We start from the raw sequence: 13,130 nt of genomic DNA on the forward strand, positions 1-13,130 counted from the left end.
TGCGAATTAGATACACAAGGTACAAAACAATCCAATTTTTAGATTCTGTTATTGTCTCTACATTCCAAAAAAAATTGAAAAAAGTAAAAAATAGGATCATTTTTAATTTATGTATTTTGATTGTTAAGATCTCTCATTAAGAGTAATAAATCTACGGACTTTTTTTTTACTGTGGAATTACAATAAACTAAATTCGGTATTCGTAAATAATTAAGGACTTGATGACATAATAGTGGGTACATCATTTGTTTTCAAGGATAACTACTTAATGAAAATATCCTGACCTTGGGCCGCATTGGTAAAAGATTAATTGGCAAGTTTAACCAATACATTAATTGCCAACTAATTGGCAAACAATATTTTCATTGGGCCAATGTCAGCTTTGGTGTTTTATCTGTACCTATCATGATAACGTTTTATTAGACTAGGTCACGATTAGATTCCGTCAATGTCTGATATTCATCATTTTCCGTCCTTGAACTATATTTTATCTAGGTTTTACGTGTTTAGATTAAGAATTTTCGATGACGTTTAATACCTTCTAAATTACTTCAAGGAACCTAAGGCAAGGCACCCAAGTCCTACTACTGTTCGTCTGCTCGTATGATCTCTTTTAGTTATGAGATTATTTGTACATGTGTAGTTTGTCTAGTGACATTGCTTTCAAGTACATCACAAAACCCAACAGACGGACTGAGATTCATAGGTAAGGACATTCCAAATTATATAACAAGCTATAAAATCGATTTCGATCGATCAAATAAAAATGTTTATTAGGCTTTACAAGCTTAAGTTAATAACTCCATCATATCAAAACAATCATATAACAATCGAGCCGATAGGGATTGTCAATTTTCGTAACATAGAGGAACAATCAATTGATGTCTAAGTAATTTGGTTATCTATTCCCATGATGATATATATATATATATATAGTGCTTTAAAATGAGGGTAAAAGTTAAAATAGAAGATAACCGTCTAAAGTGCTGACTATTGATACAATTCGTACGTACAAGGAAGTAAACAGTTGAAACGTTTAAACGTAAAGCGGTCAAGGCGCTTGTGAAATTTATTGTGATATAACATTGTTAATGCACTTCATTGTTATACTCAACTGCCGGGCTAGCATAGCTGACGCGATATATTATTTTTTTAAATATTTCCATTCCCCTTCAATTAGTCGGTTAATTTTATCAATACTCTTCTCATTCCCCTTCAATTAGTCGGTTAATTTTATCAATATTCCCATTCCCCTTCAATTAGTCGGTTAATTTTAGCAATATTCCGATTCCCCTTCAATTAGTCGGTTAATTTTATCAATATTCCCTTAAATTTTCTGGAAAAGACCATGTTATAAGTGGGTTTTTTTATCTTGGATAGGCGTGCGCTTGACATGCCTGATGGTAAGCAACGACAATAATTCAGAGATTAAGGTACGACAATAATTCAGAGGGCGGGAATCAAACCCATTACCAATATTTGTGAGTCCGGCCCCTTTACCATGGAGCTACTATGGCTTAAATAATATTTGATATTCAGGGCTAATAAAAAATATTATGTTTTCTTCTTATAGTCGTACTGTGTGACTTTTATTACTAATTGTTTTAGTCAACAATGTGCGAAAGTTATTTTAATTCATCATTATCAGGCTACTTCTATCATCATCATCATCTCTAAAAGCCGATGGACGTTCTCTGTTGGACTAAGCCTCTTGCATGGACTTTCAAACAAAACGGTATCGAGCTGGCAGCATCCAGCGGCTCCCTGCAACCCACATAATGTTCACAGTCTACATAGGTGGGACGTCGACCAACACTGCGCTTTCCGGTGCGGGGTCACCGGGCGGGGGTTTACATCGGCACTTCGAACTATGTGCCCTGTCCAAAGTCCAGTCTACTTTAACTAAGCATTATCATAGTAACCCCGTCAACCAGCATTGGAGTAGCGTAGAGCCACTAGGCGCCATATCCTCTGTCCTGTAAGGAGGCCTAGGAAAGAGGCCTGGTCCTGTAGTAGGCCGTTAAAATAGGTTCATAATGATGATCACTGTACTGATTTGTCTTGCATAACTAGTGTGAAGTCGATAGATCACGATGTATCAAAATGTACCTTTCTATTTGCTGTCCATCTATAACTTTTTGTTACATGACAACTATTTTAATCACCATTTGTTTTACGAATGATAATTACGGCGCCGCTAGCTACATTATTGGGCCACAGCTATCAACTATGAAAAGGTTTTGAAAGTTCTGTGATTACTCTTTGTATGAATATAGGTAAGTTATATAATCAAAGATTTTTTTCTTGTTTGCATACGTTACCACCTAGCCTTTTTAGTCCTAACCTAGTTTATTTTCGACAATTCGAGCAGTTAGATTACGTTACCACAATGCCAATATGATCTTATATATAATAAGCGTTCTATTGTTTAAAACACATTTGTCGAAGATTGAGGTTCGCTGTTTTTGAAAAATTATGATAAATACTGTTAATTAGATAGTGATCCACAAAATTTCAAACAAACAGTTTAATTTCGTTTACATATTACCTTTTAATAGTATTAATTTTTTTTTCATTTGATAGTAAATTATTTTTTTTATCTTAAACAGTTACTGAAACATAAAAATGTTAGTCTTTTTTGATCCAGCTTTTTACACAACCATAATACTTTGTTGCTTTAGAACCAACAACACAATACATGCTATTTATATTACATGCATTGTACTATACGATAATTTATAATCAGCATAGAGCTCAATCTTATTACCTCTATATTAAGAATTAATTAAACATTATGGTCTAAGAGCGTGCGACAGCCAGACATACCTACCTCATTCTATGAATTTCATACCTACCTCATACCTCACCTTCAGTTTAAATCTATTCTCCTACCATAGGTAAGAACGGTAGCTAATTATAGAGCTTAAACCATCTATCGTCCAAATATAACGCCTGTTGCCAGTCACTTGGCTTAGCGATAACACTTTGAAAAACATCGTTAAAGTTTTTTTTTAAAAGGGGTCTCTAGGGTTTTGAGGGTTTGAAGTGTTGCTACTACTCCACAACCACGACGTGAAGGATTATCGCGGTTTTACCCTTTATCGCCGGCTTTCAGCGCGGCGACCGAATGAAGAAATTTCGTAACGAAAAAGAAATCTATACAATAGCTTTACCGCGGCAGTCCCCGAGTGCCACACGTATGTTTTTATTAAAATGAGGTATATCTGACTATTACAGGCTTTCAATCTATCAGTATAAGCGTTGCCAAACTCTATCACTTCACCACCACTCTTTGTCAATATAGAAACCATTTAAAAGTACTAAATGCAATTAACTTGTACAAGTTTCAAGCACTGATAATTTCTTTGCTTTAAATATTGCCAAACAATAGAATTTGTAGAAACTGTTACATAAGGTAAATTAAAATTATATAGAAAAATTAAGTAATTTAATAGAGAGTTTTCTGTAAAATATACTTATAGTTTTCATTCTATATTATTCGTTAGTCTAGAAACATTCAGAAGGGTTATTTAAAGTTTAAATTTTAATTAATTTTAAACAGCGTTAAAACCTATAACATAACGAAGGCTGCAGATCTGTCAACTTAAGAAAATTTAATGTTTACATTTAGTTAAGTTATTAAAGACGAAAGACTGTAGACTCTTTAATGGATTCGCTGCGGAAGCAGTAATTAGGGGGCGAGCCCTAGGACTTGACTACAGTAGGTGTGTTTTTCTAGAAATTTTCTAGCAAATACTCGTACTTATATCCTGTAAGATCGGGTTTATGCTTGTCACGTCATCTGTTAGTAAAGACGTAAGTCCCCGTGATCGATTAGCGAAATTATAATGGTCGACGTGGAAATATTACGACTTGATAATACTAGTGCACTTAGACAGTGGCTAATGGTTTTATCTAAAAATTTACTGACTTTGATAAAATACACAACATAAGAGGCTTCTACGAATCAACTCAGATATTAGAGCTACCTACGATCCACTAACTATTAAGGTAAGTGCAAACCAGTGTGATAGCAGAACGCGTAGGTGGTGCTAAGCTGAGATGCTATTGCGCCGTATTTTTTATTATCTCTCATTTATTTATTACTTCTTTTTTTAAAATTTTTAACAATATAAGTATAAAATACAAAACATTATTAAAAATTTATAAAAAAAAATTTCACCTTCCCGCTGCGGGACATTTGAGTGCCCAAGCAACCGGTGGTCAGGGCTCCAGAGTGAGGAACCTCCTCACAATACGCGCCGTCTCAAGAATCACTGCCTTTTGTATCCGGCTCTTGATCCAACAGTTAAGCGAAAGCTTCTTAAGGTGTTGGTCGAAGCTTTTCGCTATAAGACCATTGACTGAAACAACTATCGGAACAATAATAGTTGACTCAACATTCCACATGGCGGTAATCTCGTGAGCAAGGTCCAAGTATTTTGATACTTTTTCCTTATTCCTTATTATTGATAGCAGATTCCCCCCCCCCCCATTTAATGCATGGACTAATGTTAAGTAGGTTAACAGATAAAATGGTACTTGAGCTAAATATAATTTAGCGAGAGAATTTCCTTGTTTACTTCGTTTTAAAAGTATATCCGGAATTCTTGTAGATTACTTAGGAATTGCATTGAATAGGAGTTAAGTTTAAAAATTCTTAATTTGTTAGGTTATGCATTAAAATTGATAAATGGTCTATCGGTTAAATATAAATAAAGGCAAGGGTTAATCATTTTACCATTTTGCATAGCGGTAGCTTACAAGCAATTCATCTTCGTTCTGTGGCCTGCATTACTTTGCAAATTTTTCGTCTGGTTTGCGTCGACCTTTATTTTCCGAACCGCAGCAACATTGTAACTGTTGTAAAGGGTTGTCGAATACTAAAATACATTATAACTAATGTTCCGATACGTAGTTTGTAGTTTATGATACAACAAAACAGATAAGAGTGCAAGAATTTCACAACACTTATCACAATTCAAATGTATTTCAGTACTAACCAATTTTAAGAATATCCATTTTATTATTTATCTATCTACAAGTTAGTAGCCACCACTTTAAAATCACCATAAATAGGTAAAATTAGAATACACTTTTAAATAAAAGAAAAATGTACATAAATTATCATACCCTCATTCCCGAGGGTTAAATAAAGACAATGCCTTTCTACTTGCTATGATCCTTGCATATCTTATACTTCTTCCATTTTTGTCAATCCTTTTATATACGTTCGTCGCCTTAAGGTATTCGATATTTTCATTAGCTCACGCTTTGTAAATAGGTACCTTTTGTCAGTCTCCTTTTATTCATGATCTGCTGCTCAAACCAAAGCATTTTCCTTTCTCGATTTTAGTCACTACACCTTCTTTTATACCACAACGTTCTCGTCTACCGTATTTCTTACTCTTACTCTCTCTTTCAGTGACACTCAATTCGTATTCCTCAATGCTGTGATCTGTTAAGATTAAAAAATAACTTCGAGGGTCCTAAAAACCTGATACCAACAAACTAGAGCTGATAGCAACAGTTCAGTAGATCCAGTTATAATAACCGTGTTACCATTTTGGTGAATAGAATTTTTTAAACGAATTCACGTGCATCTATGGCTGGGGAGTGACAAAAAACTTGTTGTGACAATGGTTATTGAGACAAACTACTCAACTTTCGATATTGAACAAAAAATAAAACTGCAACGCAACCTTGAGGTAAGTAACAAGCAACTACATACATGTAATATAATATGTAGTAGTGCGTCAAATTGTTTGTCTGTAGCTTTTATGTAATATATAACATAAAATCGAAAATTTAAAAATTCCCGTAGATCATGAAATTATTAATTACATTCTCGATCAATATTTTCTTTCAGTGCACTTTCATTTGAGACCCACTCGAGTATATTTGCAGACATTTGGTTATTCTTCCCCACTTTCAACCCCCGGAACTTTTAAACGGCTAACTGATTTTCATCAAATATATCTAAGAACACTTGCCCGTAAGTCACCTTTCTTACAAAAAATAAATTAAAAAATTTTCATCCGTTCGGGAGTTATGGTGCCACAGACAGACAGACAGATAGACTGACACGTCAAACTTATAACACCCCTTTCTTTGCACCGGGGGTTAAAAAAAATAATTTCGATCATGAATTATATTAATAATAATATTACTTACTTAGGAAGAAAGTGACTGTATTTTTTAAGACTAACTTTATCCCCGTTCCTAAAAGTACTTAAGTCAGATAAGTTAACATCGCAAACACACAGACTAAATTACTCTTACAATCTAAGTATGATAATTATCGTAAAATTTATTATTTAATTAACACGTTATGTACGTAAACATTTTACGGAAAATGTACGCAAGTCTCTATTTACTGGAAACATGGCACAATAGCAATTACTATTTTATTATTTTACCTTTTGCATCACTCCCAGCAGGCGATGTCGCGGACGAAATCGAGTTATCTTTTTACCAAAGTGAAAAAAAAGACAATTTCAAGACTGGCTGTAACAAGATATTGAGAAAAAACCTGTCTCGTCTATTTTAAAATGAATCTACAGATTATTATGAGTCTTTTTTCATTTTTTCCGCAAAAACACATTAGGGATGCAATTTTTAAAGATCGAAATGTAATTTGTTTCGTGTCCACTACGACTACTATATTGTGCTGCCCTCTTGCTGACTCTGGACGGTTTTGAATTTTCTTGTGACCAATTATTATAGAGGAAGGTAATTAATAACTAATCTACACTCTAGAAAAAAGATAGACGAATATAAAAGTGTTAATCCAAGTTGAAATCTATCTAAGTCTAATATAATACACATAAGTGCGTACAATTTCGTCCAAATCCGCATCAGTATATTTTGCGTGATTGAGTAGCAAATATCTATTTCACTACTCTTGCTCAAAAACACTGTCATATTACCACTCCACAGCGGGGCTAAACAAGCATATTAGCCTCTAGGGGCTAAAGTAATTTTGTTTTTTTAATTCTTGTCTGTTACGAGTACTAGCCTACTATAAAACGGAGGAGGTTTTATTCGAAAATTGAATCATTATAGGTAAGGCTCTGATTGTTTTGAAAAATAAATAAAAAACTTTAAATTGGAAATAAATGCAGCGTTCTTGTCTGTGGAATGCGTTTATTCTTTTATTTAATTTTTATTGAAGACATGGGACATCCTTTACGGTGTAATTAATACCTTTGCCTTTTTCTCATGTGAAAAAATAAAATTAAAAAGCGAGAATTTAAAAAACAAATAATACACACTTGATTTAATTCAGAAAATAATTTGTAAATTTGTGACCGTAACTTTCATATATTTCAACATTAATTGTTATTGGTGTCTTCATCTACTGAGAATGGTGATCCTAATTTGGAGATGGATGAAATTTTCAATCTGTTACCATCAAAGTCCAGACGCATTTACTTGAATACTTACCTACGAAAAATTTAATAAGTGAAGAAAACAACAACAAATGGATTCATTTACGAAAGGAGTTAGTAAACTATTATCTCCCACGTTTACCTCATATACTCGTTATCCATCTTCACAGTAGTCGGAAATTATGTTACCGTTATCCAAAATTGTAGACTTTGTACATTAATTTTCAATTAAATAAATCATTGAATATTGAACTAAACTATTTTATTTTCTCGCAATCGTAGTGAAAAGCAGAGTGTAACACGCGGGGCTAAACCCATTATATACTCGGTTTCTATTTAGGCGGCCCTCGACTTACGTCTCAGGCCCTAAAAATACCTCTTACATAATGGGTCTTTTTAGCCCCTTGTATAACAATCTACTATTTAAACAAGGTAGATACACACTTTTCCAAAGATTAAAATAAAGTTGAGTATATCAGAACATGGAACACAACAAAATAACTTACAAAATTTTCGTTTGTTTGTCTATTATAATAATTGCGTTTATTAATAAAAAAATATATAAATCTGCGTATTTCGTTATTTGCATAAATTTAACGACTGTTTATGCGATGACACATACTTAGAGAATAACGCATAAACTTTGTTATGCGTTGTTCGGATTAATGAAAAAAAAAAGTTATCGGAGAAAACAGAATTCCACGGACAAACCCTGCTTTGTTACCTCCGAGGTAGGGTTAGGTTATCTTACTAGGAAATGTAGAAAGTCGGTTTCTTCTGTTTTATTATACGTATCTACGTACTAGACTACTAGGTACCTTCATACATCATGTGGGAGGAAACTGACTTACAATCGCAAAGTCGGAATATATTTTCAAAGATAGCCGGTGATTCCGGGAAGCGAACGGGGCGAATTTATGGAAGTTTTATAACCATTCAACAAAGGTGTAAGTAGACTTATAAATCACAAGAAACTTTTGTTTCTTGGTAACAGTGGGGTTACTGTTTTATACATATACAACCTCTTTATGGAGGGATCGGGTTGTGTGCGGTTTCTAGCCACTAAAACCCCGTCGGTAACCACCATCGGGCATGCATGCATGTTTTCCTTGTATTATTCGAATCTTCTCGAGTAGAATCCTTATTCCACTCGTTATGAAAACTGCAGTTTTTATCACTGCTAGCCATCGATCTCCTATTAAAAAGTGGATGCACAATCAGCGACCAAAAAACGTCCCCACAAAATGAGTGCCAAACACTTCTTGGCACTCAATCCAAGTAGTCGTATTTGCAAATTCTACCTTAAACTCAATACCTAAGATTGAATTTGAATTAAGGATTTTGTTGAATATTGTTATTATATTTAAAGGCCTTTAAATATAGTCCACAATTTTCTTTACCAATAATTATAAAACTGTCAAAGCAAAATTGGCCAGTTTTCAACATTTTCGACATGAATGTGCGTCATTTTATTATAAGAGGTCAATGTTGCTAGCTGCTAACTTAGCGAGGTAATTTTTGTGTTTTAGTGTTTTTTTTTTTAATTCGACAAGTCTGCCACTGATTGCGAATCTGACCTTATGTAAGTGAAGTACTGATGGAGTCTGAGACGATAGAGTTACCTACTAGTTAAAGCCCGTTTCACCTCAAATCTAAGAGATCCAATGTTCGATACCCGTCTGTTAATTAACTATTATTATTCGTACCATTCCTAACTTTTTATAAAGACATTTCTACCTACCTATAAACTTCGATCGATTTTGTTTTTTAATGTTTTCTATTTTTTCTTCGTCCTTTTATAAAACGTGAGCTGGACATCGAACTGAGGACCCCGCAATTATAAAGCAAATCTTACTGCGTTAGGGTCATCCAACACACTAAAGCTTAGCATCTCACGACACTTACCGAGGAAGTTCTTATCCTAACCCATATTTAACACGCTACTAGTTTTAACATGGAGCGATTGCAATCTGAGTTGTCAACTACTTAGTTCAAGCGAACTGGTTTGCGATTATCATCAGATGTTGGTGATAATGCGGTTATCACTCCTTGCCTGCCAGCTTAACTGATTTTCGATGTCCACTTTAGCGCAGTAAGAGTTACTATAACAGTAGGTCCCGAGTTCGATCATTGGCTCAAGTGTTTATTTATCGAGAGATACTTAAATTAATCTTTTCTAATTTTTTTTAGGTTTGATCTGATGATTTTAATCGTTTCTAGTAATCCTTAAAATTGTCTGGATACTTATTTCTACCAAATCAATCTACCAAATAAAATTTATCACACAAAACTAGAGCAAAAAATACGGTTACCAAGTGGAAGATGTCGTAGGCAATCGGTAGTAGTAAAACCAAAACAGTAAATCTCCTTTATAAATGTTATAATACCTATTTATTTAATATATTTAACCAAGCCAACTTCATTTCTCATTTTAATTTTTCATTATACTAAATTAAAGTACTTACACGTAAATGTTATTATTAATTTACATTAAGAAGGTCTACCTACCTACGTAATTTAAATAATGTAGATACGGCAATTTACCGTGACAACCCTGAAATTCAATTTAAAAACTTAACGTCTACTATTCTAAAAAGAAAAGTCATAATGCTGAAAGTTTGGTTGAGAACCATTCACTCAATTACAAAATTCTTCAACTTTATAGACGTCAGTGTCACACTTAATTAGGTAGGCAAGTTAAATGTAACAATTAAAACATCGGTTAATTAAAAACGCTTAAACTAATAACTGTAGATTAAATAAAAACACTCACCGAATAACCTAAAAGATTCCGGATGCAGTTCATAAACCTCAAACAAAACCAAAACTTTAGCACAGCACAGCGAAACGTCAAATCAACTTTCTTTAAACTACTTGACAACTAACCACTGATTAAAAATTAAGAATGAAACACTAGAAAGTTCAGCAACACCTGATATATTTATTTATAATTCGTTATAATAATGTTTTTTGTGAGGTTAAAGTTTATTATTTTTCCGGACGTCGAAACACGTCCGTGTGGTGTGGAAAGCGCGAAGCATCTGAGTCGAGCCAGTCGGTTTGGATTGACCTTCGGATAATAAAATGCAATAGAGTGAAGTTGGTAGTTGGTACAACCGGTCCCCTTTGGGTGAAGCTATGTCGACTTTCCATCTCGCTCGCTCAACTTTTAGAGCTTTTGCTCAGCAGGCTAGACTAGGTATCTCCTAGCAGGACCTTTCTTGGGATATTTAGAGCTTTTGCTCAAATGTGATGACAACATTAGGTATTTCCTAGTAGCACTTTCTTTAGGATCCTTAGAGATTTTGCTCAAATAACTTACTAATCTAGGTATCTGATCTGACGCGTCTGAGTTTTGGTAGAGTCTGCATAGAACATTCATCATTCATTATTATCAACCTATATTCGAATCACTGCTGAGGTCGAGTCTCCCCTCAGAATGAGAGGGATTAGGCCAATAGTCCACCACGCTGGCCCAATGCGGATTGGCAGACTTCACACACGCAGATAATTAAGAAAATTCTCAAGTATGCAGGTTTCCTCACTATATTTTTCCTTCACCGTTTGAGGCACGTGATATTTATTTCTGAAAATATAGAATAGAACATATTTTTATTTAAATTACTTAATGCTCTGAGATCTTAGGAACCAAAATGAAAAGAAAACCATTTACAGCTGGAAAAAATAAATTCCTTACCTTTATTTAACGAAGGCTTTAATTTTATACGATTTCTAGAAAGGATGCCGATTAAAATGACTAGCTTTTTTATTTATGTAGGCTGATTCAACTGAGTTTACTGGACCAATTTGCAAATTATTTTTTTATACTACTGAGTAACTACACCTCGTTGGAACTTACGTCATGGAAGTTTCTTTCTTGAAAATTTTTGGTTACAGCCCGGAGCTGAAGCGCGAGAGCGTGTGAAGCCCGTCATTTATATTTATGATATTTCATCATCATCGTCATCATATCAGCCACTACAGGGCATATATAGTCTATAGGTCTTTTATAGGGACTTTCAAACACCACTAATCTGCCTGCATCCAGCGCATATAACGTTCTATCATCAACATCATTATCAACCCATATTCGGCTCACTGCTGAGCTCGAGTCGCCTTTCAGAATGAGAGCGGTTAGGCCAATAGTCCACCAAGCTGGCCCAATGCGGATTGGCAGACTTCACACGCGTAGTGAATTAAGAAAATTCTCTGGTAAGCAGGTTTCCTCACGATGTTTTTCCTTCACCGATTGAGACACGCGATATTTAATATCTTAAAATGCACACAACTGAAAAGTTGGAGGAACATACGCCCTCCGGAATCGGAGGCAGAGGTCATATCCACTGGGCTATCACGGCTATACAGTGTGCGATGGCTTTTATAAAATAAACAAAATTGAGATGTATTTCAGCGGTCGTATTATAATTTAAGTTTGGCAATAAATAAAATGCACTATAACATGGTAGGGAGACACGCCCAAATTGATTTAGGTGGCAATTAAATACGTGAGCGAACAATCTATGCGGTTTGTAAGCAATGTATCAATCTGTCTTTTTTGCTTTTGTTTATCTCAAGGAGGCTTGCTCGTCTCTCGAGCGAGCTGTTTGTTTAAATGAATTTTTATTTAATCTGATTTCAATAAAGAATTATTGAGTGAGACGTATGTTTACTGTATGTTTGCTCTTCTACCTTCTTAATCTTAACATCTATAAAAAGATTGCTTCTCGCCTTCTAAACTACCCAACTGATTTTAATGCGGTTTACATCGTTGGATAGAGTGAAGAGAATGATTTTACCAACGACATACATTGTACTTACGGTACCTAGACTAGATCTTCACTGTCAATGTCATACTCTTGGCTCACGGAACTGACAGAAGCTTTTATGAAAACTTGTCCAATAGTTCCTCCCCGCTTAGCATTGGGAACTTCTATGCGGCGTTTTCATGAAACTAAATGCAATCTATAGAGTATATCGCTGGGTTTTACATTATATTTCAGATTATTCTCCACGTGGCGAACTGCAGTGTCTACGAAATGTCTCTGTCCTTACGTGTCAGCATATGTTTCCTGCCACCTCTTACAATATGTAACTTTGTGGCAAGAATAGGTTATTTCTAGGCAAACGCACTCCGACTTAGGCCGCATTAACTATTGAGCTTTTTGCTAGTTCTTCTCAGCCGACCTGCCATCCGACCCGGAGGTAGAGTCTCTACGCCCCGAATTCGGCGCACTGCTGAGCTCAACTCTCCGCTCAGAATGAGAGGGTTAGGCCAATAGTCCAGCACGCTGGCTCAATGCGGAAATTCTCAGGTAGGTTTCCTTCACCGTTTGAGACACGTTATTTAATTTTTTAAAATGCATGCAACTGAAAAGTTGGAGGTGCAAGCCCCGGACCAGATTCCCCACACCCTCCGGAATCAGAGGCAGAGGTTATATCTATTGGGCTATCACGACTTACAAAAGGTTCAAGTATAAATAAACGAATTTTTGATATTTCGAGATAGCTTAATCTCCACTATGATTAAAGAAAATAGCTAACTATGGCTAAATTTCAAATTTCAACTTGCTGGCATTTTTAGTACGTGAGATTTACGTACCGTTTCTTACCTACCGTTGCAGGCTTACAATCAAATGTCACTAATCTCTGCCTTCCTATTCAGGCGACAATAAAATCTCCACGATTGCTGAAAACACCGTTAAAGTGAAATATTACCAATTCGTTAATCACGATGGAACA

The 13,130-nt window shown here is 34.9% G+C and overlaps 1 protein-coding gene across 4 annotated transcripts in view; it reads right to left on the reverse strand.

Moving 5' to 3' along the window:
* LOC112052559 (uncharacterized) overlaps positions 1–10,427 on the reverse strand; it is a 134,972-nt gene extending 124,545 nt beyond the window's left edge. For all 4 annotated transcript variants that reach the window (XM_052888447.1, XM_024091686.2, XM_052888451.1 and 1 more), the window contains exon 1: positions 10,165–10,427. The gene's annotated coding sequence lies outside the window, so the exon portion shown is untranslated. The remainder of the gene's footprint in view (positions 1–10,164) is intronic.
* Between the last annotated feature and the right edge of the window lie 2,703 nt (positions 10,428–13,130).

Source organism: Bicyclus anynana, chromosome 2 (genome assembly GCF_947172395.1).
Source record: "Bicyclus anynana chromosome 2, ilBicAnyn1.1, whole genome shotgun sequence".
NCBI classification, from domain to species: Eukaryota; Metazoa; Arthropoda; class Insecta; order Lepidoptera; family Nymphalidae; genus Bicyclus; species Bicyclus anynana.